A 24,069-nucleotide genomic window follows, 5' to 3' on the forward strand; every position below is an offset into this window, starting at 1 on the left:
GGAGAAACCAAATATTTGTAAAAACTCCTCAAGCAGGTATGTAAAAAGTCCACTGAGGTAGACAGGTGTCATTTTCTTTAGTGTCATACAAATGCATAGTACCCACAGCTGTTAAAACACAAGGTGTCAAAACACTCTGACATGAAACAAAATTGATTGTTACAGAGATTCTACAGGGATCATATTCTTATTAATATTTTAATGGAAGTTTTAAATTCCCTAAAGCAGAAAGGTGATTTTGTTCAGTTTATTTTCAGAAAGGGGGAAAAAAAATTCTTAACTCCCGTAACCAGCTTAGAAGAGACAAAATGGAAGGAAAATTGGTGAAAACAGGGATGAACAGAAGTGCAGCCCTTTGAACTAAGCAGAGGAACAAATCCTATAGTACTGCAACATAAAAAGAAAAATCCATCATTGACAAAAGAGACTGTCTGAGGACACTGGTCTCCTTTGAAAGTCTGCAGAAGCAGTTCAGAATAACAATGATGGCCACTGGAATGACTACAATTTGTGCATTATAAATGGTATGTTTTTAATAAGTTCTTACATATCTCTTTGTTAGAAAGGTCATATTTCTCCCCAGGTCATTTTTCATGTTCTTCTCCCTGAACATAGCCTCCTTTTTCTAGCAGAACAGCAATACCCATATTAATGGTGTAAAATGGATCTGAGTAAAAAACAAATTGTGTGATGTAGCTGTAATAGCTCTGTCCCTGTCAACTGAACTGCAATTGACCTTGGAGGGAAGGTTAGGTGTTAACACCCTAAGGACACTCTTTCAAGCTGAAAAAACGCTGACTGTGGAGGTGACAACACACTAAGGGAGAGAGAAGGAATGACAGCTGTTTGTTTTACCAACATAGGTGCTAGGGAATTCACGGTTCAAATGGTAATGCCAGCCTCTTGAGGTACTCATGAGCCATAGAGCGGCTTCTCCTTGACCACAAACCATCCCTATTATACAATGAGAGGAAACCATCTTTTTTTCCACAGGCTTTGCAACTAGAAGTGACTGTGACAGTTCTTCAACATATAATATATGTGTCCAAATGTGTGTTGTTTTTCAGTGGAGTCCACTATAAGCTTTATAGGTTTGTTCTATTGGAGATAATCATTATCCAAATCACTTCAGGATAAAATGGGGCAAAGCATTCCAAGTAGAGGTGACAGCAAGTGAGACACAGTTAGTGGGTTTTTTTTTAAGGTTTTATTTATTTATTTATGTATTTATTTACTTATTTATCCCAGAGAGACAGAGAGAGAGCACAAGCAGGGGCAAAGGGAAAAGCAGGCTCTCTGCTGAGCAAGAAGCCTGATACGGCACTTGATCCCAGGAACCCAGGATCATGACCTGAGCCAAAGGCAGATACTTAACCCACTGAGACACCCAGGCGCCCCCACAGTTAGTGTTTAAAGCACCCAGGCCAATGGGAGCAGAGTGTCAGGGGAGATTTGCTAGGAAACGCAGGCATTGTGGCAGCAGTGGCCACAGTGCACCTTACTGGGCTTGATAGGTCATAAAATAGAGTTTAGAACTTAGTTTCAGTTTGATGGAAAGATATCAAAAATCTTAACCAAAGGAGTAATAAGGTACATTTAAAATTCACTCTGGCTGCTATGTAAAGAACAGATCACGGAAAGGGAAGGGTAGAAAAAAAGGCAAGAATAGAAACAGAAAAACTATTTGCTAGAAGGCAGTTAAGGTCATGGTAGCTTCTAGTTGGGGGCAATGATGGAGACGGTGGGGAGTGATTAGACCGAGTTTGTAATTTTTATGTGATTGGGAGGAAAAGGAAAAGTAGATATGAAAAAGAATAAAGGGTATAGAACAATAAATCCTTTGTTACTCTTTCAAACATTGAAGATGTGAGATTAGGAGGCTCTGATTCTTGCATTTCTTTACAAATGTTTGCCTCTTCTTAAAGAAATATTAAGAAAAAATAAAGAAGAATTGTGCTATCTTAAGTTTAAAGGTAGTATACTTTAGCTCCATTCTTCTAAAATTCAGGGTATTCATTTTTTCATTTATTTCATAATTATTTATTGGCCACTTCCTTATTGTATGTAGAATGCCATGCTAAGTAATAGAAATTCAAAGATAGATAAGATACAGTACAGTTCAGCGCAGTGTCAAAACCACAAAATTGTTATACAGTTCAGAAGTAGAAGCACACATAAACTCTTAAGTACCACTTCCTGGAAGTATCTACCACCTCCAGGTCACATTATATCCCCCAAATACGTTATTTTTCTTCATGCAATCAATCTATATACATTGTAGTAAGGGACCAAAATATGTGAACGATGGGGTTAGGTTTGGTGCGATCTCACAGTTGGTATGAGAAAGAAACAATTATGGGGTCTCAGGGAAGGTGTGGGCAGCTCCATTCCAACAGCCAGGGAGGTATGTCTTTAAAGAATCCACTATTTTTCTAACAAGCCTTCAGTGTCTTCTTTAAAACTGAGGTAATAACACCCACCAAATACCTCCAGAGGTTGTTCAATGGGTCATCTCATCTTTTCTATTTCTATAAGATCATCCTACAATATTCCAATTACAGAATTTACATAATTTATCTCCTCTCATAAATCTCAATAATCATTCCTTTCATTATTATGTCGTAGCTTGACTCTTCCACTTAAAGTTTTAAAAGGGGAAGATTAAAGTTTGAGCCTTGTGCATTTCCACATTAGCTATCTTTGCCCACGTACATTTTAATTCCTTAATGGAGTTCCAATATTATATATCTTCTGTGCCATTAGATTTCAAGTTCCTCAAGGCAGGACTTTGATTAATTAAAATATAGCTATGGTACCTATATCTAGAAGGCTTAATATATATTAAATAATAATCATTTCAATATCAGAACAAATTAAAGGAAAATCCAAACTATTAACATTGTACCTTAGGATAAATTCTCTATGTAAACAGAAATATTGCACTTACCTATCTCCTTATGTGCATCTTAAAAATATTACCATATTCTTCCCCAAAAATCAGATGTTTAAAAATTTAGTTTTTGGAGACCTCCACTTCTAAGTAAGATGAAGTAATGGCCTGCCTGAAACAATCTAAAACAAAAGCACATAAAATAAAGGAAGTCAAGTTTTAAGACACTGCATGAGGAATGAAGAGCTGTGGCCCCTGAGGAAACAAATGAAGAGAGCCCTACAGTTGCCCAGCTTACTACTTGAAGGAGTTTCCAGGCCTGGGCACAGGAAGGAGGAACTTAAGCAGAACCCGATGATCTCTCAGAGTTGAGGAGACATGGTTGAGATTCCAGGGAGACTGAAGAGGCCAGAGCTCATAAAAGAGTATCAGATAGGAGAGAGCTACATAAAGAGAGAAATCCAGAAAACTCAAGTCGTTCTTGAGTATTTAGCTGAGTACTGATCAGCACTCAGTATGTGAGGAAACTACCCAAATCCAGGGAAAGAACTATCTGAAATAATTAAAGGGAACAATGCCAGGTGTTTGCCCAGAACTGGAAGGAGGGCCTATTCACAGCAGCCAGACTTTAAAACGTCATAATGCATGAAGCATTGGGTAGAATATTCAGGAGGTCTTGCCTCAGTGGTGGGGAATAATTAGTCCTAGACTGATCATTACCCCAGATCCACCTAACAAATCATAAAAATAAGATGAAAGGATCAAATCGATTCTAAGCCAATTAACTGTATCCTAGAACAAAGCTCAAGAAGACTTACAGAAACATAAAAAATATCCAACACTAGCAAGATAAAATTCACAATGGCTGACATTCAATCCAAGATTATCAGTCATGCAAAGAAGCAGGGAAGTACAACGCATAATGAGGAGAATCAGTTGAGTCAGAACTGACACAGATGTTAGAATTATTAGACAGCAACATTGGAACAGTTGTTGTAACTATTCCATATGTCCCAAAAGTTAAATATAGACATTGAAAATCCAAAATAAGATCCTTGTCTGGGTGCCTGAGTGGCTCAGGCAGTTATGCATCCAACTCTTGATTTCAGCACAGGTCATGATCTCATGGTCTTGAGATCAAGCCCCACATCTGGCTCTGTGCTCAGCACAGAGTCTGCTTGAGATTTTCTTTCTCCTTCTCTCTCTGCCCCTCCCTACACTTGCACACACTCCCCCTCTAAATAAATACACTTTAAAAATCTTTGAAAATATCCATATCAAACTTCCAAAGTTGAAAACTACAATGCTGGCATTGAAAAATAAACAGGATGGGATTAAAAGCAGATTACATTGCAGAAGAAAAGGTCAGTGAACTTAGAGATACAATACAAAATGAAATACAGATAGGAAAAAAAAATTTAAATAAAAAGTGAGTCCGTGATTTCAGACAATTTCAAGTGACCTAATATTTGTATAATTGGAGTTCCCAAACAACGGAATAGTAAGGGAAAAGCAGAAAATATATTTGAAGAAATTATGGCTGAAATTTTCCAAATTTGATGACAATTAGACCCACAGATTCAGAATCTCGACAAACTTGAAGCACAAAAAACTTGGGGAAAAAAACTACAGTAAGGTATATCATAATCAAATTGCTCAAAACCAATGTTAAAGAGAGAAACTTAAAAGCAGCTAAAAGAAAAATACACATTACTTATAAGGGAACAAAAATAAGGAGAATAGCACAATTCTCTTCTTTGAAAGAGACAAGGAAATTCAAGTACAAACCACAAACTAGGAGTAATTAATTGCAAAGCCGAGCTCTGATACAGAACTTATATCTCTATTACATTGAAAAGATAACTATTAAAACTCAATAATAAGAAAACAAACAACTGAGTGAAAGAAGACAAATAGTTTATTTTAAAATGGCAAAAGATTTTAACAGACACGTCACCAAAGAAAATACATAGATGGCAAGTAAGTACATGCAACAATGTTTGATATCATTAGTCACAGGTAAAGGCAAGCTAAAACAACAACTGTATACCACCACCATGAGAATGTCTAAAATTAAAAGCCAGGGGGCACCTGGGTGGCTTAGTTGGTTAGGCACCTGCCTTTAGCTTAGGTCATGGTCCCAGGGTCCTGGGATGGAGCCCTGCATAGGGCTCTCTGCTCTGCAAAGAAACTGCTTCTCCATCTCCCTCTGCTTCTCCCACTGTTTGTGCTCTCTCTCTCTGTCTCTCTCTCTCAAATAAATAAATAAAAGCTTCTAAAAAATAAATTAAATTAAAAAGATTGGCCAGGCCAAGTCTTTGCTTGTAAGCATGTAAAGGAACTGGAAGTCTCTATTACCATGCTACTTGTGGTAATATGAAATGGTAGAGCATTTTGGAAACAGTCTGGTACTTTATTAAAAAGTTAAATATACATACACCACATAGTTCAGCCATTTTACTCCTAGGTATTTTCCCAAGAGAAAAGAAAGCATATGTTCATACAAAGACTCATACATAAATGTTCATATCAGCTTTGTTTGCAATTGCAGAAGCCAGATACAACCAAATTTCCATCAACAGGTGAATAGGTAAACAAATTTTTGTACACCCATACAACAGAATACTACTTAGGAGTAAGAAAGGATTGGAATATCGATAAATGCGACAACAGAGATGGTTTTCAAATAGTTATTCTGAGTGAAAGAAGACAAATAGATTACATTTATGTAAGCTTTAGAAAATGCTAATTTATCTATAGTGACAATACAGCATAGTGGTTATCTGGTAACTGAGGTCTGGCAGGAAAGGAGGGAGGATTTCAAGGGTGCATAAGGAAATTCTTAGAGGTAATGGAAATGTTCACTACTTTTTTTGCATTGATACTTCCACTGGTCCATGAAATGTCAAAACTTGCCAAAATATACACTACAGATATGTGCAGTTTATTGTATATCCCTTATACCTCCAAAAAGCTGTGGACATTTAAATATAAAAATAAAAGAAAATTATATTTTAAAAATGGATATTTTTTCTGAGCAGTTTTGGGTTCATAGTGATATGAAGCAGAAAGCACAGAGATTTCTCATATACTCCCTGCTCCAACATGCACAACCTCCCTCATTATCAACATCCCCCACCAGAATGGTACATTTATTACAATCAATGAACCTACACCCACTCATTATAATCATCCAATACTCTAGTTTACATTACTTTTCATGACTGGCATTATATCCTATGGGTTTAGACAAATGTGTGATGACAAGCATCCGTCATCATGGGATCACACAAAATAGCTTCACTGTCCGAAAAACTACCTTGAAAATGAGTTTCTTATTTAACTGCTTTTAACACATTAATTTTTAATGTGTATTGTATGTGATAATGTTATAAACTAACATTTTTATCTTTTTTATTAACTCAACTGCCTTTTGGAAAATGACTGAGTGATCAAAGAATATATATCCTGGGAGACTTGGAAATTCATTTTTAAATGATATACAATTAAGCACATTTATGTAAAACTTTATTGCCAGAGTTCAGGAGTTCATGTTTCTTTTTAAGAATTCTGGCATTGCTTGGTTGATCTCCTGCATGCTTTAGGCTTTTTGACTCATTCTTGATGCGAAAGATTTCATACTGAGACTCCCTGGTGGACACAATAATGAAGGTTGTTTAGCTGATTCTTTTTTTTTTCAAACTTTACCACCGCACTGACCCCCAAGTATTAAATCTCAGCATGAAGACGTTTCTAAGTTACATTTATACAACATAGTCATCCATAACACTTCAGGGATTTTATATAATGGTGTCAAGGTTATCTTCTCTTAGCCACTGTAGTTTTTCATAATCACTGGGCCCTAACATTATGGCTACTGCTTATAAAAACAGTTTTAAAGGATTTTTCTTATCAAGGTTATGTCCAACATGAATATAAGTGCAAATCTTCCTGTGCCATTATAAAATAAAAATCCCTTATTACCTAATTTTTCCCAGACTAGTTGGATGTATACACACGATGTGTTTGATGGTTTGTATAATTTTTTTAAATATCACGTTTACCGATATGAGAATTTCAGAAAAAATATTTTAGAGAAAAAGATGTTCCTCTGATCTTTAGGCTACATTTTGATGAATATATTACTAAATTAATTAAATATTAGATTTCATCATGCTATTTATATATGTTAAACAATGATTCTTCATAATCCTCCACCTAATGGAAAGGAAATGAAGGTATTATCTAACAAATATCACACAGCAAATTTAGAAGCACAAACCACAGTAAAATCAGAGGATCCTAGGCTAACACTCAAAAATAGAAAATCACATGTTACATGATACATTTGATTTCTGGTTAGAAATAAGACAACACACCTTTTCAGGAAAACTGAAAATTGTTTTGATGTCCTTGTTTCAGTGTTCTTGTAATGGCATCATTTTTCAAAGTTTGGGTACAAGTCATAAAAGGTAAATAATATGTGCTTTGAGGGGGGAGGGGAAACTTTACAAATTTTGGTATGATTAGAGTTGCAGTAGCAGAGGATCCAATGTGGAAGGTCATCTTAGTGACATTGTTTATTTTGCCTGCAAAATAATGTATTTTATGCATTTAGATTTTATCCAACAAGCCAAAGAATGGATTTCCACAGAAAATTCCTATTTTGCTTGTCAATGAAACTATTTATTGTTTTCCTGATATGTGGGCTTAGCACATCTAAATATTTTTAAAAAGGGAGTCTAAAGAATTCTGGGTTAAGGTTAATTAAGAAGCAGCACAATGATTTGAGGTCACTCTTTTATTCAGATCCAATTATGTATCAAAGCCTTGGTGTCTTTAAGCACTATACTAGAATGTACTGCTTGATGTTGGCGTTCCTGGTGGTAAAAACTGGGTTCCTAAATATGGCCTGAAAGTAGGAGACTATCAAATGGCATAAGGTACAAGGAAAGTTAGATAAATTTTATTGCATAAGAAATCTAGAAGTCAAAAATCACTACCAAAATTTACCTATAAATTTGCTTATCAGGCTGTTTAACTGACAGTGATGTGTAGGACACTTTATAGGGAAAGATACGAAAGGTTTTTGAAAGAAGAGGTTTTCTCAGGATGCTGGAAATTCTTTGATCCCTGAAAGTTAAAGGCTAGAGCAGGAAATACCTGGGAAATGGACATCTTCATAAGAAGAAAACTTGGGAACTGCAATTAAGGAAATAAGTTTAATGCCTGATTTTACCAGCCACTGTTTAATACTAACAATGTTTAACACTAGGAGCTACTATGTACCTAGTGTCCAGGAGGGCAGAGATTAAGCAACTTCTAGTATCAGAACAGGAATGTCAGGAAGATCTTCAGGTCTTTGAGAAAGCTCAGATGAAAACACTTCGTACATGTTCAGACTTCACGAACAGTTAAAAACTTTCGATAATTTGCAATTCACTTACAATAGAGAAACACAAATTATAACTAATGTGAGAAACCATGACACCATAGGTTATTTCAACTTGGAAAAAAATGAAGTTTGATATTTTTAGTACATTGCTGATAGAAGTATAAATTTCTGCAACTTTTGGGGAAAGCAATTAGGCAATATGTGTCAAAATTACAAGTGTCCATACCTTTTAACACAGCAATTCAACTTCTGGTAATTTTTCCTATAAATATACTCACAAGTGTGCAAAATGACCTATTCATTTAATAAGTAGTGGTGAGCACCAGCTGCTTGTAAACTTCCATTCTAGGCACTGGGGATAGAGCAGCAAATAGAGGAGAGTCTCATGAAGCTAATGTTGGTTGGGGAGATAGGCTATAAAAAAATAAACACAGATTAGGTCAAGCTGGCATGAAGGAAAAATAGGGTAAAAAGGGTAGGAAGTAATGAGGGAAGGTTGTTATTTTATATAAGGTAAGTAAGGAGGTGACATTTAAATAGAGATCTAAACGAAATGAGGAACAAAATGAGTGGTATAGATACCTATGGGGAGAGTGTTCTAAACACACATCCTCACTTGGAGGCCTGGATGGCTCAGCCTCCAACTCCAGATTTTGGCTCAGGTTATAATGTCAGGGCTGTGAGATTGAGCCCCATGTCAAGTCCCACAGCCAGCCCCGTGCTCAGCTGGGAGTCTGCTAAAGATTCTCTCTCTCCCTCTGCCCTGCCTCTGTGTACACAAGCACACATATGCATGCACTCTCCCTCTCGTAAATAAATAAATAAATTTTTAAATAAATAAATACACAGTATCATTTGTTAAAAAAAAAAAAAAAAAGAAAACAACCTAAATATCATCAATAGGGGATTGATTCAATGAGTTAGATATACAGTATAAAATATATGTTTTATCTATATCTATATATAAACATAGAGAAAAAATGATTGAGAGATTATGGTGGCTGGGTACTGACTTATTTTTCATTGAATCTCTGTTTCGTACCTTTCAAAGTTTGTACCACATGCACGTATTTGGTTTCATATATAAAACATCATATGGCATGGTTTATGTTAAATGTCTAAATTTGACTAAGGTAAAAATATTTATCCTGCTTAAAATATTTCTGGGCGTTCTGGGAATCCCAGATGGTAATATTGTATGACATGAAATACCTAGAGAAATTTATACACAAATATATGTCGCATGTGTTACACTAAGAATATTCCTGGACTTTCTGATAAAGACAGGCTCTCAGCAAGAAGGGAAAAAAGTGTACCTTCAGAAAGAGCAATTCAAACCACACATCATCATCTATGTCACTAAACAGGACTGAATCTCACAGATCCATAGCATCTTGTCAAATTTCTTAAGAATTCATATTACCACTCTCTTGCATGAAGAACATTCTGTATATTTTGCCTGTTCCACATTGGAATGACAAATTGTCAAAAAGCAAAGGCCAAAACTGAAGACAAATTCCAGCCAAAAAACTAGGACAACAAATCAGAACAAATACACTAGCACTGAACTGGGGGGAGGGGAGGCCTCACAAAAACCAGTGCTAAAGTAAACTCAATACATTCAATATCCCTGTCTTCGTCTTGATTTTTTGGAAAAATATGAATTTATTGGGAAGCCATAGATTTGCTATAGATGGATAGTTATAGAAAAAGACATAGCTTTAATTATAGGAAAAATTCCAGTATTTAACTGATAAAGCTTGCCCATGTTGACTTACTCTTATCGGGCAGGCACACCACATCCTGACAGCTGTAATCACTGTCCCCAGTTGATGTCATCAACCACTCAGGTGTGAGGGTGGCATGTGAGCAGAGGCCGTGCCAGGAGAGGTGCCAGCAGGCACAGTAAATGGACCATGGTGGCTACACACCAATGCACCTGGACGGTCCCCAGCGCCCTTCACCAGTACCTTGCTGCCTCCTTCCCCACTGCCAATAACCTCCAGCTTGAAAAGACTTTGTATTGAACTGCTGTGGTAAGCAGAATTTCTGGGATTCTACTCATTTTACTTAATTATTTTCAAGTCTGTGGTAAATAATTATAAAAAGTACAGATGATTTTGAGGCTAGGGTGGTTGTGATTTGGGGGTGGGGGGAGAGGTATCATTTTCCCAAAGTATGTTTGTGCAGTTTGGGATAGCCCTGTCTCCTAAGCTATTCCTTTGTGGTGTTTGACTGTGCTCAACGGTTATATTAAATTTGGACTCAGGAGACACGTGTTTAGAGACAAGTTCAGAATTTTCTGCCTTTACAACATTTCTGGCTTTGTTATATACATAGTCATCCTTTCTGGTGTTTTAGCAAGCAAAACTGTGTCTTCCAGTAATCAATAGGAGACATACATAGTAACCTTTCATGGGGCACTCCCTGTAATTGACAAGAGTGTCCATGGTATTGGTCTGCTCCTTTTTTGCAGAATTTTCTCATCTCGAGCCCCATTGAAAAAAAAAACACCAAAATCATTCTGAGATATTTCAAAATCATGTTCTTTCTGTTTCTCAGAGCTCAAAGTATAGTTGCATCATACTATTTTCTCTAGCCTGGTAACCACAGAACATAGCCAAGCCAGTGATGTGTTCTAGTACAGATCGAATCCCAAATCCTTTCCAGATGTCAAAGAAATCAATGAATCATGAATGATGTGTATGGCTGTCGACTTGTACATTAATAAATATTGCTTCATAATAACATTAATTGAAACTGCTACCATAGTTTTATTTTGGTGTATTACTTCATAAACATATAACACAGGATTTGCATGTGAAAAGAGAAAGGGGTAAGAGACAAACTGACAGTGATGGCAGAGAGTGTGGCTCAGAAGCAAACAGATGAAGCTTTAAAAGGCTCTAAAAACATCCCTTTGCCATCCTGACAGTTTCAGTGATGATATCACCATGATGTTGAATATTCTCACCCTCCAAATTCCTTCCCCGTCTGCCACCACATCTGTGCACGAGGGACTAAAGATAAGGGGAGCCCTCATCTTGCTCATCGCTCCTGGAAATGACACCACAGAAAACAGATCTAGCTAGACGGTAGGAGCATCATTGCATCTACAGAGTCCCACAGACTGTTTCAGGATTTAGAAGCCTGTGCTGTTCCGGGCCTTTTTGTTTCCTGCACAGATGTAGGTACACATGGTGAATAACAATAATCCCCACATTGTAAAACTGAAGTTGAAGTTTTATATCTTAAAACTCAAGAACACATGGTAGAAGCTCTTTGAGGGAGATCTGATCTTGGGTGCAAACTTTGAGGTCCTAAAAAATGATGCAGGGTATTTATCAATGAAAGTTTAATGGATAAAACTGAAATATATTTGTGGTAAGATCTAAGCATGCTCTCTGTTTATATCAAAAAATTTCTATTGATGATACAGGAAAGGACAATTGAAGAGAAAAGGAAGTGAACTCGTAATGACAATGGCTGTGCCTGCTGGTGAGATAATTAGCTGAGGAACTGAAGGGTCTACCGTGAATGAGACTGCTCTGGACAAAAACACCAGACACGACAGACAGAGCGGCTTTCACAATAAGCTGTTAAGTGTGTACAAGGAATGCAGTGATAAGTAAATTTACTATTTCCAAATAGAGCACAGGAAATTCTGACCATATACGCACCAGCCTGCCTTTACCAATCAGAAACAACATGAGACCAGATACAGAAAAAGAAAAGTACAGGGACCTGGGTCGGAACACAGTTGACACAGGCCCATCATCATTTAAAATCAGTTTATTTCTCTGTGACAAAAAGAGCTCTTCAGATTTTTTTTTTTTTTAGTACTCTGAATTCCAACAAAACAGTGGTATCTGGGGATGTGGGTGATAGAACCAGGAGAATCTTACCTTATTAGTATGTCATTATCATATATGTATGATATATATATCTATATATATGATATATATAGATACACACACACACACACACACACACACACATACATACATACATATATATACTCTTCTGGGTTGTGACGCCTGGTTTCTGCCAGAAAAAAAACCAAAAATATTTTAAGAGTAATCAAAAAATTAAATGGCAAGTACTTTACCTTTCACTTTCTGAGAAGATAAATTTGACTTTCAAAATAAGATATAGCTGCTCTGACTATCTCACAGAAGGCCATTACGACTTCAAGAATTTTCTGAACAGAGGAGCAGAAGAAAAGCCTTCATAGAGCAAGATGAGCCTTCTTGTCCTCCCTGCCCCACCTCCACTACATTCTCTGGGCTTCTCACTTTCCCATCCATGGGAAGTTTTCATTGATTTGTCATTGAGTGCTCCCTAGAGTCCCATGAAAGCATGGAAAATGTGACCATATGTTTCAGCCGTGCCCTTGGTCGTGGGGCTATTGACACCTTCATTGTCCAGCCTTCAAGATTCTCTAGTACATTTTATGTCTTAGAGACAGAAGTTATTTTAAAGTGATTGACTGAAGCAGAGCTTCTGGAATTAGAACAGGTGTGATTTGCGTACACATCTGTTTGGTCATAAAATATTGGCAAGTAAGTGGGATATCCAGGCTCGCAGCTGCTTTCGAAAAGCTGCATGCAGCAGTTAATACCCTTCTAAGACAGTGAGAGTAGGGAATGAAATATTCTCTCACTGCAGACAATAAAAATTAAATTATCTGTGTTTTGCTTCCAATTTATCCTGTATTTCTGAATTTTTAATAAAATTAAGTCATCTAAATTCATCGATTCTAATTTATCCTTTTCTTTTAAAATGCCCCTTTTTGTTTTCTTGTGGAACCCATAGGCAGAGATGTAAATATTTAACAAAATAAACAATTCGAATCACACGTAAACATTCCTGTTTGCTTCCATCATTCTCTTAGAATAAACCTCGGAGGAATAAATATAGTATTTCTTGTTAAGAGTATCCAGAGAACACATACATGGGACCAGGAAGACCATTCCACTGGTATTTCTCTCATCTTTCCTCTGTTGTAAAGATATATATTAATAAATATTGACCAATTTTGACAGGAATATTTAATTAATGTATTTTAGATAGTGAGACCTTTGGATTTTAGTAGGAGTATATTAACACACGCTCAGAGAAAATAAATTTTAGCTCTGCTTCTGTAATTCCCCTTACACATTTATACACAAATATTTTCTCTGGTCAGGAAACAAACTACCAAAGGAAAAATCACCCTGACTTTCACACCAAAATGTAAGCTCACCTCTCCACAAGGCTGGTATTTCCATTGAGAGAGGTTGCTTATGGCAAGATTTAATATTCATTAGAAAATTGTGCCTTGGAGGTTATTTTCATCTGTTTGGCACCTCCAAGGGAACGTGATACATAAGTCATGTGATTTTAAGTAGCTTAAGGCAAAGAAAAATACCTAGCTATCAGTAGATTTCTCAAATGCTGTTCTTTCCTTAGACCACTATAAATGTTTGTTCCCCAACTGTGGGCTACCTCCCCAGTGGCCATCAAGGCCTTTATTGAGGACTGCCTTGGTGGCTCAGTTAAGTGTCCAACTCTGGATTTCTGCTCAGGTCTTGATCTCGGGGTTGTGAGTTCAAGCCCCACATTGGGCTCCACACTGGGCATGGAGCCTACTTTAAAAAAAAAAAAAAGAAAAAAAAAAAAAAGATCCTCATTGAAATTACCAGGGTAATTCCTTACCAGTTATGAGACATATATAAAGAACTGAGCACGGTGTCACATGTAAGTTAAGCCTAGCAGATGGTATGGGCCAATGCCCAAACAGATCTACTGAAAAACAAGGCCCTTCAGTCATCTCTCAAGGATAAACTAACATGGTTGCCCAAGAGGAGAGGAGGCTTTCAGAGCTCACAGATGTGAAGGCAGGAATGCGAAGGCTGGAGAGAAGGTGATCTGCTCACATGCCCACCTAGGGCCTCACACAGGATGAGAATCAAGAACCATCTGAAGACCACCGTCAGTAACTAAGAATTTCCATGTGCATGGGTTCTACTACCATGCTAAATACAACAGGTCCAAAATCATCTTACTCACAAAAACTAAATGCAGACAATATTTTTATCTAGTGTCTCTGCTTCCAGTTTCTTTTTCTTCAACCTTTCAGTTATCCCAATGCATCTTCAATTTCCATAAAATATTCTTTCCTCAAGTTCTCTCACTGCTAAGCATCCTCTAAGGATTCCTGTTGCCTTCTGGGTAAGATACATGATATTTCTAGCTAAGACGCTCTGTAATCGATCTCTGCACTACCTACTTCTGACTTCTCCCCAAGACCTGTACTCCATTCTAGAGTACTTATGATTTCATTCTTTTGACAACATGTCAAGCTTAGTCTCCATTCTAAGATTTTTCCTGAAGTTCCTTTCACATAGAATGCCTTTCCCCTCCTTTCTAGCCAATTCCTGTCCATCTTTTACAAAGCAACTCTTTCAGCATAAACAAAGGAATCTTTCTATACAATCCTGGCTATATTAACCCTCACCTACCTACAGGACTCACTTTGGCCACCCATTCTTATGTGTATGATTTATATTTCTAATTACATTGGTTCTTCCTAGAGAACAGGTACTATTTCTTACATTTTTCCCTTAACACTGAGCAGAGCAGGCCCTTACTAAATACTTATAGAAGAATGAACACATGAGTACAGTTTGATCTTACATGGAGTTAAGAGCTAAGAAGAGGTCAGGAGTCTAAGCTGAGTTAGCCATGTAGGGTTCAACGTAGGGTTCAACATGATTCTTGTTGAACCCTACATTACCATTGCCAAGTGTCCATGTTAACTCCAAATCCTTAAATATATTGTAAGAGCCAGTTAAATGTAAAATGACTTCACAGAAATATATGTGAAAACAGAAGTCTCACTGAAGCACGAGTTTCAACCTAACACATTTAAAACCAAGTTTATCCTCCATATATCAGGATAGTATTTCCTGGTATTATATATAGGAGGGAAATAATATTAAAGAATTGCACGTGACCAAAGTAAAAATCCTGGAAGGACAGCAGATGCATAAATTATTTTGTCGAATGCATTTTCATGTCAAAAATTAAACCCTCTAATGTTTATGGGCAATAATTTCTAGTCAAGTCTTCATGATCTGTAAATATGAAAGTAAATAGGTCAGTGATACCTGTAGAATATGAGCTATTTTAAACTTGTCAGTCATTTGAGAAATCAACTGGCAAAATAGTGCTTGATAAAAAAATAACCATGTGTTTAGTTTGTACAGGGTTCTATCCTGTGAGTGTTCTTATTGAATCTTCTCAACAAATCTGGAACTAGATACGCTGTTCCCCTTTTACAGTTGAGCAAACTGAAGCCAGAGAGGCTAAGTAATGTGCCCAGTCACACAGCCAGTAGATGAAAAATCGGGATATGCCCCTAGGAGTCCAACTGCACGTTGGGAATAATCCATGTGTCAGTTTTCTTTGTCCAGGCACGTGCTATTAATAATGGTGTGTGACATCATGATCCATGATGATCCATGGTGGGAAGAGGAATCCTTGCTGATTGCAGAGGAACAGATTTTGTGTATTTTCAAAATATTAAAATCCTGGCTAGAATCTATTTTTAAACACTCTTGCTTTATTGTACTTTTCAGCGTCATTCCTGCCTGATTCAATGGATCTAATGGACTTCCAATTCCTTCACCATTTTATGAAGAACTCAGTTAACAAATAGAAAACATCCCTACTGATATTTTAACCCCTGCTGAAATGTGAGAGGAAAATAGTGGATATAAAAAGAAGAAAAACAAAATCCTTGAAAGGTCTGTTCTCTGTGATAAAGTGTAATACAATGAGCTTCCTCAAGCCAATAGCCTGGAAAGAAAATTTCAGCTATTTAAAGGACCATATTTGATGTTCAGTTTCTGTATAAAGCTCACAAAAATCGTCTTATACACATTAGAGTGTGACCTTAGGGAAGTTAATTTGTTTGTGGGTCTGTGTCTTCATCTGTCAAGTAAAGAGACAGATGGTTTCTATTTACATCATTTACTCCTTAATGGATATTTGTTTCTTACATTTGCTTTAATTTATAAAGAATTTGAAATAATTGCACAAGCTATAAACATTCCTATAGTACCTAAATGATTTAATGAATTGATGGTGAATTTTCTTTTATTGCTTCCCCTTTTATTTAAAAAAACTGAAAAGCTATAAGAAATTGAAAAAAATAGTTCAAAAAAACAGTATATGTACTTCACCTAGATCCACCAGTTGTTAAAGTATTCCCCCATTTGCTTTGTCTAGTTCCCTCCCCATCTCTCTCTCTCACGGAGACAGATCCAGTTGGTTTTGTTTTTTTTTTAACATTTTAATAATTTTTTTTAAGATTTTATTTATTTATTTGACACAGAGAGAGAGATCACAAGTAGCAGAGAGGCAGGCAGAGAGAGAGGAGGAAGCAGGCTCCCTGTTGAGCAGAGAGCCCAATGTGGGGCTCAATCCCAGGACCCTGAGATCATGACCTGAGCTGAAGACAGAGGCTTAACCTGCTGAGCCATCCAGCTCCCTGACACATCCAGTTTTTGACAAAACCATTCCAAAGATATTGTGACACTTCGCAACTAAGTACATCCCATATGTCTCTTAAGAACAAGAACATTCTCTTAAATAAACACACCATTATCATACCAAAGGAATTTAATATTGACACAATATTATTTAATATACAATCCCTATTCAAATTTCTTATTGTCTACAAAGGTGTCTTTTCTAAATGTGTTTTTTAAATCCAAGATCCAATCAAGAATTGTGCATTTCATTTAGCTGTCATATCTTTTTACTTCCTTTCAACTTTGACGATATCCTGCCTTTTTGTTTGTTTTTCACGACACTGACATTTTTTGAAGAGTCCGGGACAATAAATCTTAGAAAGTGTCCCATAATCTGGATTTGTCTGATTGTTTCCTTGTCATATCAAATAAATTTGATAATCAATATGCTACAATCCTTTCCTATCACATTTCTTAAGATTTATTTATTTTAGAGAGAGAGAGAAAGTACAAGCAGGAGGGAGAGAGAATCTCAAGCAGACTCCACACTGGGCATGGAGTCAGAGGCAAGGCTCCATCCCAGGACCCTGAGATCATGACCTGAGTGGAAACCAAGAGTCAGACAGTTAGCCGACTGTACCACCCAGGGGCCCTATTACTATCACTATTTTTCTAAAAATATTTTATTTAATTGTCAGAGAGAGAGAGAGTACACACAAGCAGGGGGAGCCGCAGGCAGAGGGAGAAGCAGGCTCCTCGCTCAGCAGGGAGCCCGATGCTGGACTTGAGCCCAGGACCCTGGGGGCCACGACCTGAGCTCAAGACAGATGCTTAACAGACTGAGCCACCCAAGCGTCCCACTATCACTATTTATTTTTGATGTTCCTACTGTTTCAAATTTGCCCGGTCAGGTGGTTGTTCCCGTGTTCTTTGACATGTTCCCTCACTTTTTCAGCACTCTCTTGTGCTCTGACACAAGATGTTCCTGGTTTATCTTACGCTCTCTCTCAGTGCAAGAGCTGGAATCCCCCAATACTCCAGAAAGTCTTGATTCTGTTTAGTGGGAGTGGTATTTAGAAATTACCATCTCAGTGTTTGCAACCTGCTGCTTCCATCTTGGCCCTGTCAGTGGACAGAGCTAGGAAAGTCAATCAATTAAAATTATAAGTTTAGATGTACAAGCGCTTGGTGTTATATGCAACGGATGAGATTCACTGAACTCTACCTCAGAAACTAATAATGCGCTATGTGTTATTTAATTGAATTTAAATAAAATAAAAATAAATAAAATCATAAGTTCACTAAAAGAGGTGATCTGTTTGGGGTTTATGATGATACATGTTTTGGATATGAACTCTATTTTCTCCTTTTTCAAGATTGCCCTATTGTTCCAACACCATTTATTTAAAAGTCCATCTCTTCCACAGTATTTTAATATACAACCTTATCATATACTTACTTTCTATATTTACTTGGGTCTAATTTCTGTACATACTTGGGTCTGTTTTTGACCCAATGGTCTATCTACTTATGTGCCAGTATCTGTATTCTTTATTTTGTTGTGATAAGAACACTCCACATGAAATCTAATCTCTTAAATGTTTAAGTGTATAATGCATTGTTGTTGACTATAGGTACAATGTTGCCAATTAGATCTCTAGAACTTATTCATCTTGCTTAACTAAAAATTTATGCCTGCTGATTAGTAACTGCTCATTGCCTTCTCCTTCAGGCCCCAGGCAACCACCATTTCGTCTTCAAGCCCATGAATTTGATTATTTTAGATACCTCATATCTGGAGAATCATGCAGTATTTGTCTTTCTGTGACTGCAGATTTCACTTAGAATAATGTCCCTCAGGTTCATCCATATTGTTGCATAATACTGCAGGATTTCTGTCTTTTTTAAAGCTGAACAATATTCCATTATATGTGTATACTACACTTTATGCATCCATCTGTCATGTTCATTTAGGAAATTTCCACATCTTGGCTATTGTGACTAGTGCTACAGTGGACATAAGAGTGCTAATATCTCTTGAAGATCTGGATTTCAATTCTTTTGGATAAATACCCAGAAGTAAGATTGCTGGATCATAGGGTAGTTCTATTTTTAACTTCTTGAGGAAGCCCCATGCTGTTTTCCACAGCAATTGCACCATTTGCATTCCCACTAACAACATAAAAGCAACCCAGTTTTTCCACATCCCCGCTTTTTTTGCTTTTATTTTTGATACTAGCCATCCTGACAGGTATGAGACCCAGTATCATATTCTCTTAATATAGGAGCTTTAAATATGTTGTAATATAAATTCACTAATTCTCTCCTCACTGTTCTTATTTTGTAGGATTTGGGGCACATATTTACTTTCCCAAATAAATATTTTTATATGTTATTTTTAAATAATTTCAAATTAATACAAAAGTTGCTAAATAATACAATGTCCCACATATACTACAGCTATAACAAAAATGATGTGTGCCTCACAGACAGCTTCTTCAGATTCAGATTGAGTTATCAGATCAATATCATAGTCTTTGGCGTTTTTGCTTTAATTTTTAGGTGAATCTAAAAAAATGTTAACATTAAGAATTTGATATATCAGTTTTAAAGACAACTAATTTTAAATATGGTCAGACCATGTAAACAAAAATTATTTCCATCTTTGCACATTACCCTTCAATTTTTGTCCATGTGCTCCTATAACCTCTAACTTGAGTTGTTTTTCACTAATCATATCAAAATCTTTCTCCAGGTTTATGTATCATCTACCTAATTGTCATTTTGGAAGACTAAAAAAATATTTTGAATTGTGTCAGCATTTATTACATTACCACTGGACAAGTTTAGCTCCATGTTGTGTACCCCACAACATTACCTCCTCACACTGCCAGCAAAGGTAGTTATTATTCTAAATCTGAGTCTATCATCCCCATATCCTTCTTTCTTTTCTTTCTTCTTTTTTTTTCTGTCTTTTCTTTCTTTCTTTCACTACAAATATAGAAATATATGTGTTGTTAAAGCAATATTCAGTATTGTTTTGCATGTTTTAAAACTTTATAGGAATGGTATCACATTGTATGTATTCCTTTACAACTTACACTTTTCATTCAAAATTATATTGTAAGAATTACCTGGCTGGATATGTATTTATTTAGTTCCTTAATTTTCACTGCTATGTATCATTCTACTTTTTGATTACACCGTAATTTATTTTACATTTAAATTGTTCTCTTATTTTACATTTAAATTGTTTTTAAGTTTTACTATTATAAATATTATCAAATATTATCATTCTTGCAAATACATCTTTGTATGCATGTGTGGAAGCTACTCTAAGGTATGAACATAACAATGGATTACTGATCCATTGAATTTTGTATATTAAAGTTGTCTAGTTATTGCTATATTACCATCCAAAGTAGTTCCGTTTCATTCTCCCATCATAGGTCCTGAAATTCTAATAACAACTGCTATAATCTGAATGTTTGTATTCCCCCAAAATTCATGTGTTGAAATGTGATAGTGTTAGTAGGTGAGGCCTTTGGTAAATGCTTAAATCACAGGGGTGGAGTCCTCATGAATGGAATTAGCGCCTTATAACAGAGGCTCCCAAGAATCCCTAGTCCCATCTACAATATGAGGATATAAGAAGTCTTCTGTCTGGGAGAGGGCACTCACCTGACAATGCTGGCATCCTGATCTTGGACTTCCCAGCCTCAAGAACTATAAACAATAAATTTGGGTGTTTGAAAGCCACCCAGTCTGTGGTATTTTTTTTTTTAAGATTTTATTTATTTACCTGAGAGAGGGAAAGAGAGAGAGAGAGAGAGAGAGCATAAGAGGGGAGAAGGTCAGAGGGAGAAGCCAGACTCCCTGTGGAGCTGGGAGCCTGATGTGGGACTCAATCCCAGGACTCCAGGATCATGACCTGAGCCAAAGACAGTGGCCTAACCAACTGAGCCACCCAGGCACCCTAGTCTGTGGTATTTTATCATAGCTGCCCAAATGGACTAAGACAATAGGTATCTTTTGACCTGTAATTTTTGCCTGACAGATACTTCATTTTGATTTTACATTGTAATTTCCTAATCACTAGCGAAATTAAGCATTTTTTCATACATTAGCTATTTATGATTCCTCTTCCACAAATTTCATGTCTCTTTTTCCCATTTTTCTGTTGGATTGTTTTACTTTTTCTGATTAATATAAATATGAAGGAATTCTTTTACATTTTTTTCTTCCAGATTCCAGTTTGAGACAGACAAGTATCTTTATTACCCCTCATTTCTATCAGGTGGAGATTTCTAGCATATTCTTAATTCTTCAGTATTTATTACAGTGATACCTCAATAGACATTTCTGTGAACATGTTAAATTGTGCCTATAAGAAATTATTTCTGTTGTATAAAATAAAGTGTGACAGAAGTAGACTCACTGCTTCAAAGGGTATGTGCATTTTCAGTTTGCTCACCAAAAATTTCCATAAATTTACATTTCCATGAACATTAGGTGACAATGATTAGATTTCCATAGCCTTGAAAATACTAAATCTTATCAATCTTTATCAGACATTTATATTTCTTCTTCCTCTTCTGAATTGGCTATTGATATGCTTTGTTTTTTCCATTGCACTGTATGTGCTTTGTTTTCCTATTAGAGGTGGTTTTAGAGGTGCCTGGGTGGCTCAGTCCTTAAGCATCTGCCTTCGACTCAGGTCATGATCCCAGAGTCCTGGGATTGAGCCCTGCAACAGGTTGCCTGTTCAGTGGAAGGCTTTCTTCTCCCTCTCCCACTCCCCCTGCTTGTACTCCCTCTCTCACTATGTCTCTCTCTGTCAAATAAATAAAAATATTTTTAAAAATTTAAAAAAAAAGAAAAGGTAGTTTTATCATTCAGCATTACTCCTCTTCTAAATATGATTCAAATATTTTCTTCCAGTCTGTTTTGTCCTTCAGCTTCATTTATAATAAATACCCTTTTCAAACAGAAGTTGCAAATTTATGTCAATTCAAAAATGACATTTTTACCTTTATTTTTTCATTCTCCCAAGATCATAGAAATATGCTGTATCACATACAGTGAAAGAAATTTCAGTATTGTTTAGGTTTTAGAAACCCACTCAGAAACTATTTTTCTGTGGTATGAGGCAAATATCAGTTTTTAAAAATCAATCGCTCATTTCTCTAACATCATTTAATTGCTCATTTTCTACAGACTTGAAATTGTATGTGCATATATGTGTGTGTCTATGTATGATAGAATTTTTTACTCTATCCAATCTATCTGGTTTTTCTTAAGCCAATACCATGCTGTATTGATTACTGCGACTTTACAATATGTTTTGATATCCGGTGGGGTAAAACCCCAATCAAAAGAGGAACCTCCTTTCAAAACTGTCTTAGCTATTACTGTGCATGTCCAGTTGAATTTTGGAATCGTTATCTTATCAAGGTCCTCCCAAAGGGATTTTATTTTCTCATTTTCTATACAGATACACACTTTCCTTAACCGAATTGAGTGCTTAAAGGATCCTTTATGATTCAATTAGAAGTCCTGAAAATTGAGTTCCAGGAAAGAAATAAAAAGTAATAACAACAAAAGCACCCATCACAATCACTTTTCTTTCAAATGCTTAATAAACATGATCTCTTTTCTTCCTTTTAACAGCCCTGCTAGGAATGTTTTGTTAAACTCATTTTTAACAGAGAAGAAACTGAAGTTTAGGGAGCTTTTTCTGCTGAGAGGCTACCAGCTGGAAAGGTGGTGAATGAGACATTATCACCGAGTCTCAAACTAGAACACTTAACCCCTTTAGTTTCTCTTATCTCTAGAGCAGTGGTTCCCAAAGTGCTCCTCCTGGACCAGCAGCCTCAGAATCCCCGGGGAACTTGTTAGAAATGCAAATTCCCTGGCCCCACCCCAGATCTACTAAATCAGAAACTGGGGCGATGGAGTCTAGTAATCTGGGTTATAAAAGCCCTGCAGTTATTCTGAAGCAGGAAGTTAGAACCACCAGTCTAGAATCTGAAGACTGAGAGTAATAAAAAGAGATATTATATAACAATAATAAGTTACAAGGTGTAATGACATATAACAAAAAACATTGTGGCGGGGGCCAACATGAGGGTTGGGGAACCCTAGAAAGAACAACACTTGTGGAAACGAGCAAGAAGAAATACTACAGACTTTCCAGTTTTTCTATTAAACGACTATTGCGTTGGTGATAACAACCATCTCGACAGGGCTCGGAAGATAAAAAGTAAAACAAAAAGTGTCTAGCTAAATGGGTCCTATATACTTTTCAGATCAGAAAAACTGAAAAACCATTGAACAAAAGCATATAAACATCTTAGATGGACCAACCCAGCTCTTTGAGATCCGTGCCTGAGAAATGCATTAGTAACTCCTTGCTAAGACCCAAATGCCTGCCCATATGAATTTTTATCTCCTTCAGGAGTTAGAATATAGACAGGTCTGGGAACGGAGTGAAAAAGTTGAGAAAAACCCTAAGAAGAGAAAATTAGTGTAGACTATTGAGAAAGACCAGTATAAAGCAGTAGCACAGCTGGAAGACTAAGGAAGAAGGGTGGTAGCCAAGCGGAGGAGTGAAGGCTGCCAAGGTGGACACTGGGGAGACTGGGCCAGTGGCACCACCTGAGGTGATGAGGTGAGCCATATGCCCTGTGCTTTGGGGCTTTCCACAGCTGACTCTGATTAAAATGGGAGCACAAAAATAACTTTTTCATTATTATTTTCGAATTGGATACACTTACCGTTATTTGCAACAATATACAATCTAGCCAAATTCGCACTGAGTGAAATTAGTACATCGAACCCGCTGGATTTGTCCATACAAAAGGACTTGGTGGGTTCAGGTGTTGAGCCTCTTTGTAAGAATTACCTATTAATTAAGTGATTAAAGATAATTAGCCTTTCAGTTGGGGATCCTGTCAGGATTAGGGATAAATTCGTGGAGAAGACTGACTGCAAAAAGCACAGGCTTGGATTAAATACACTTAAAATGTTCCCTGAGTCCTTTACTCGGTAGTGAGGTCCTGCCTGGCTCGGAAAAATTCACACAAGATTTTCAAAATCACTCTATGAACAGGAAAACTGTTACTGTAGCATATCTTCACCACCCTCTTGGAATGTAAAGCAGCATTTTCAAGGTTTATTATTTGTATTGGTTTTAATAGGATTCTTTTATGAACCAGTTTAATGAGGAGTATTCAATTATTGCTTCCTGAAAACACTGCTGTAAT

The sequence above is a fragment of the Enhydra lutris genome, unplaced genomic scaffold (genome assembly GCF_002288905.1).
Source record: "Enhydra lutris kenyoni isolate GAN:26980312 unplaced genomic scaffold, ASM228890v2 scaffoldscaffold28, whole genome shotgun sequence".
NCBI classification, from domain to species: Eukaryota; Metazoa; Chordata; class Mammalia; order Carnivora; family Mustelidae; genus Enhydra; species Enhydra lutris.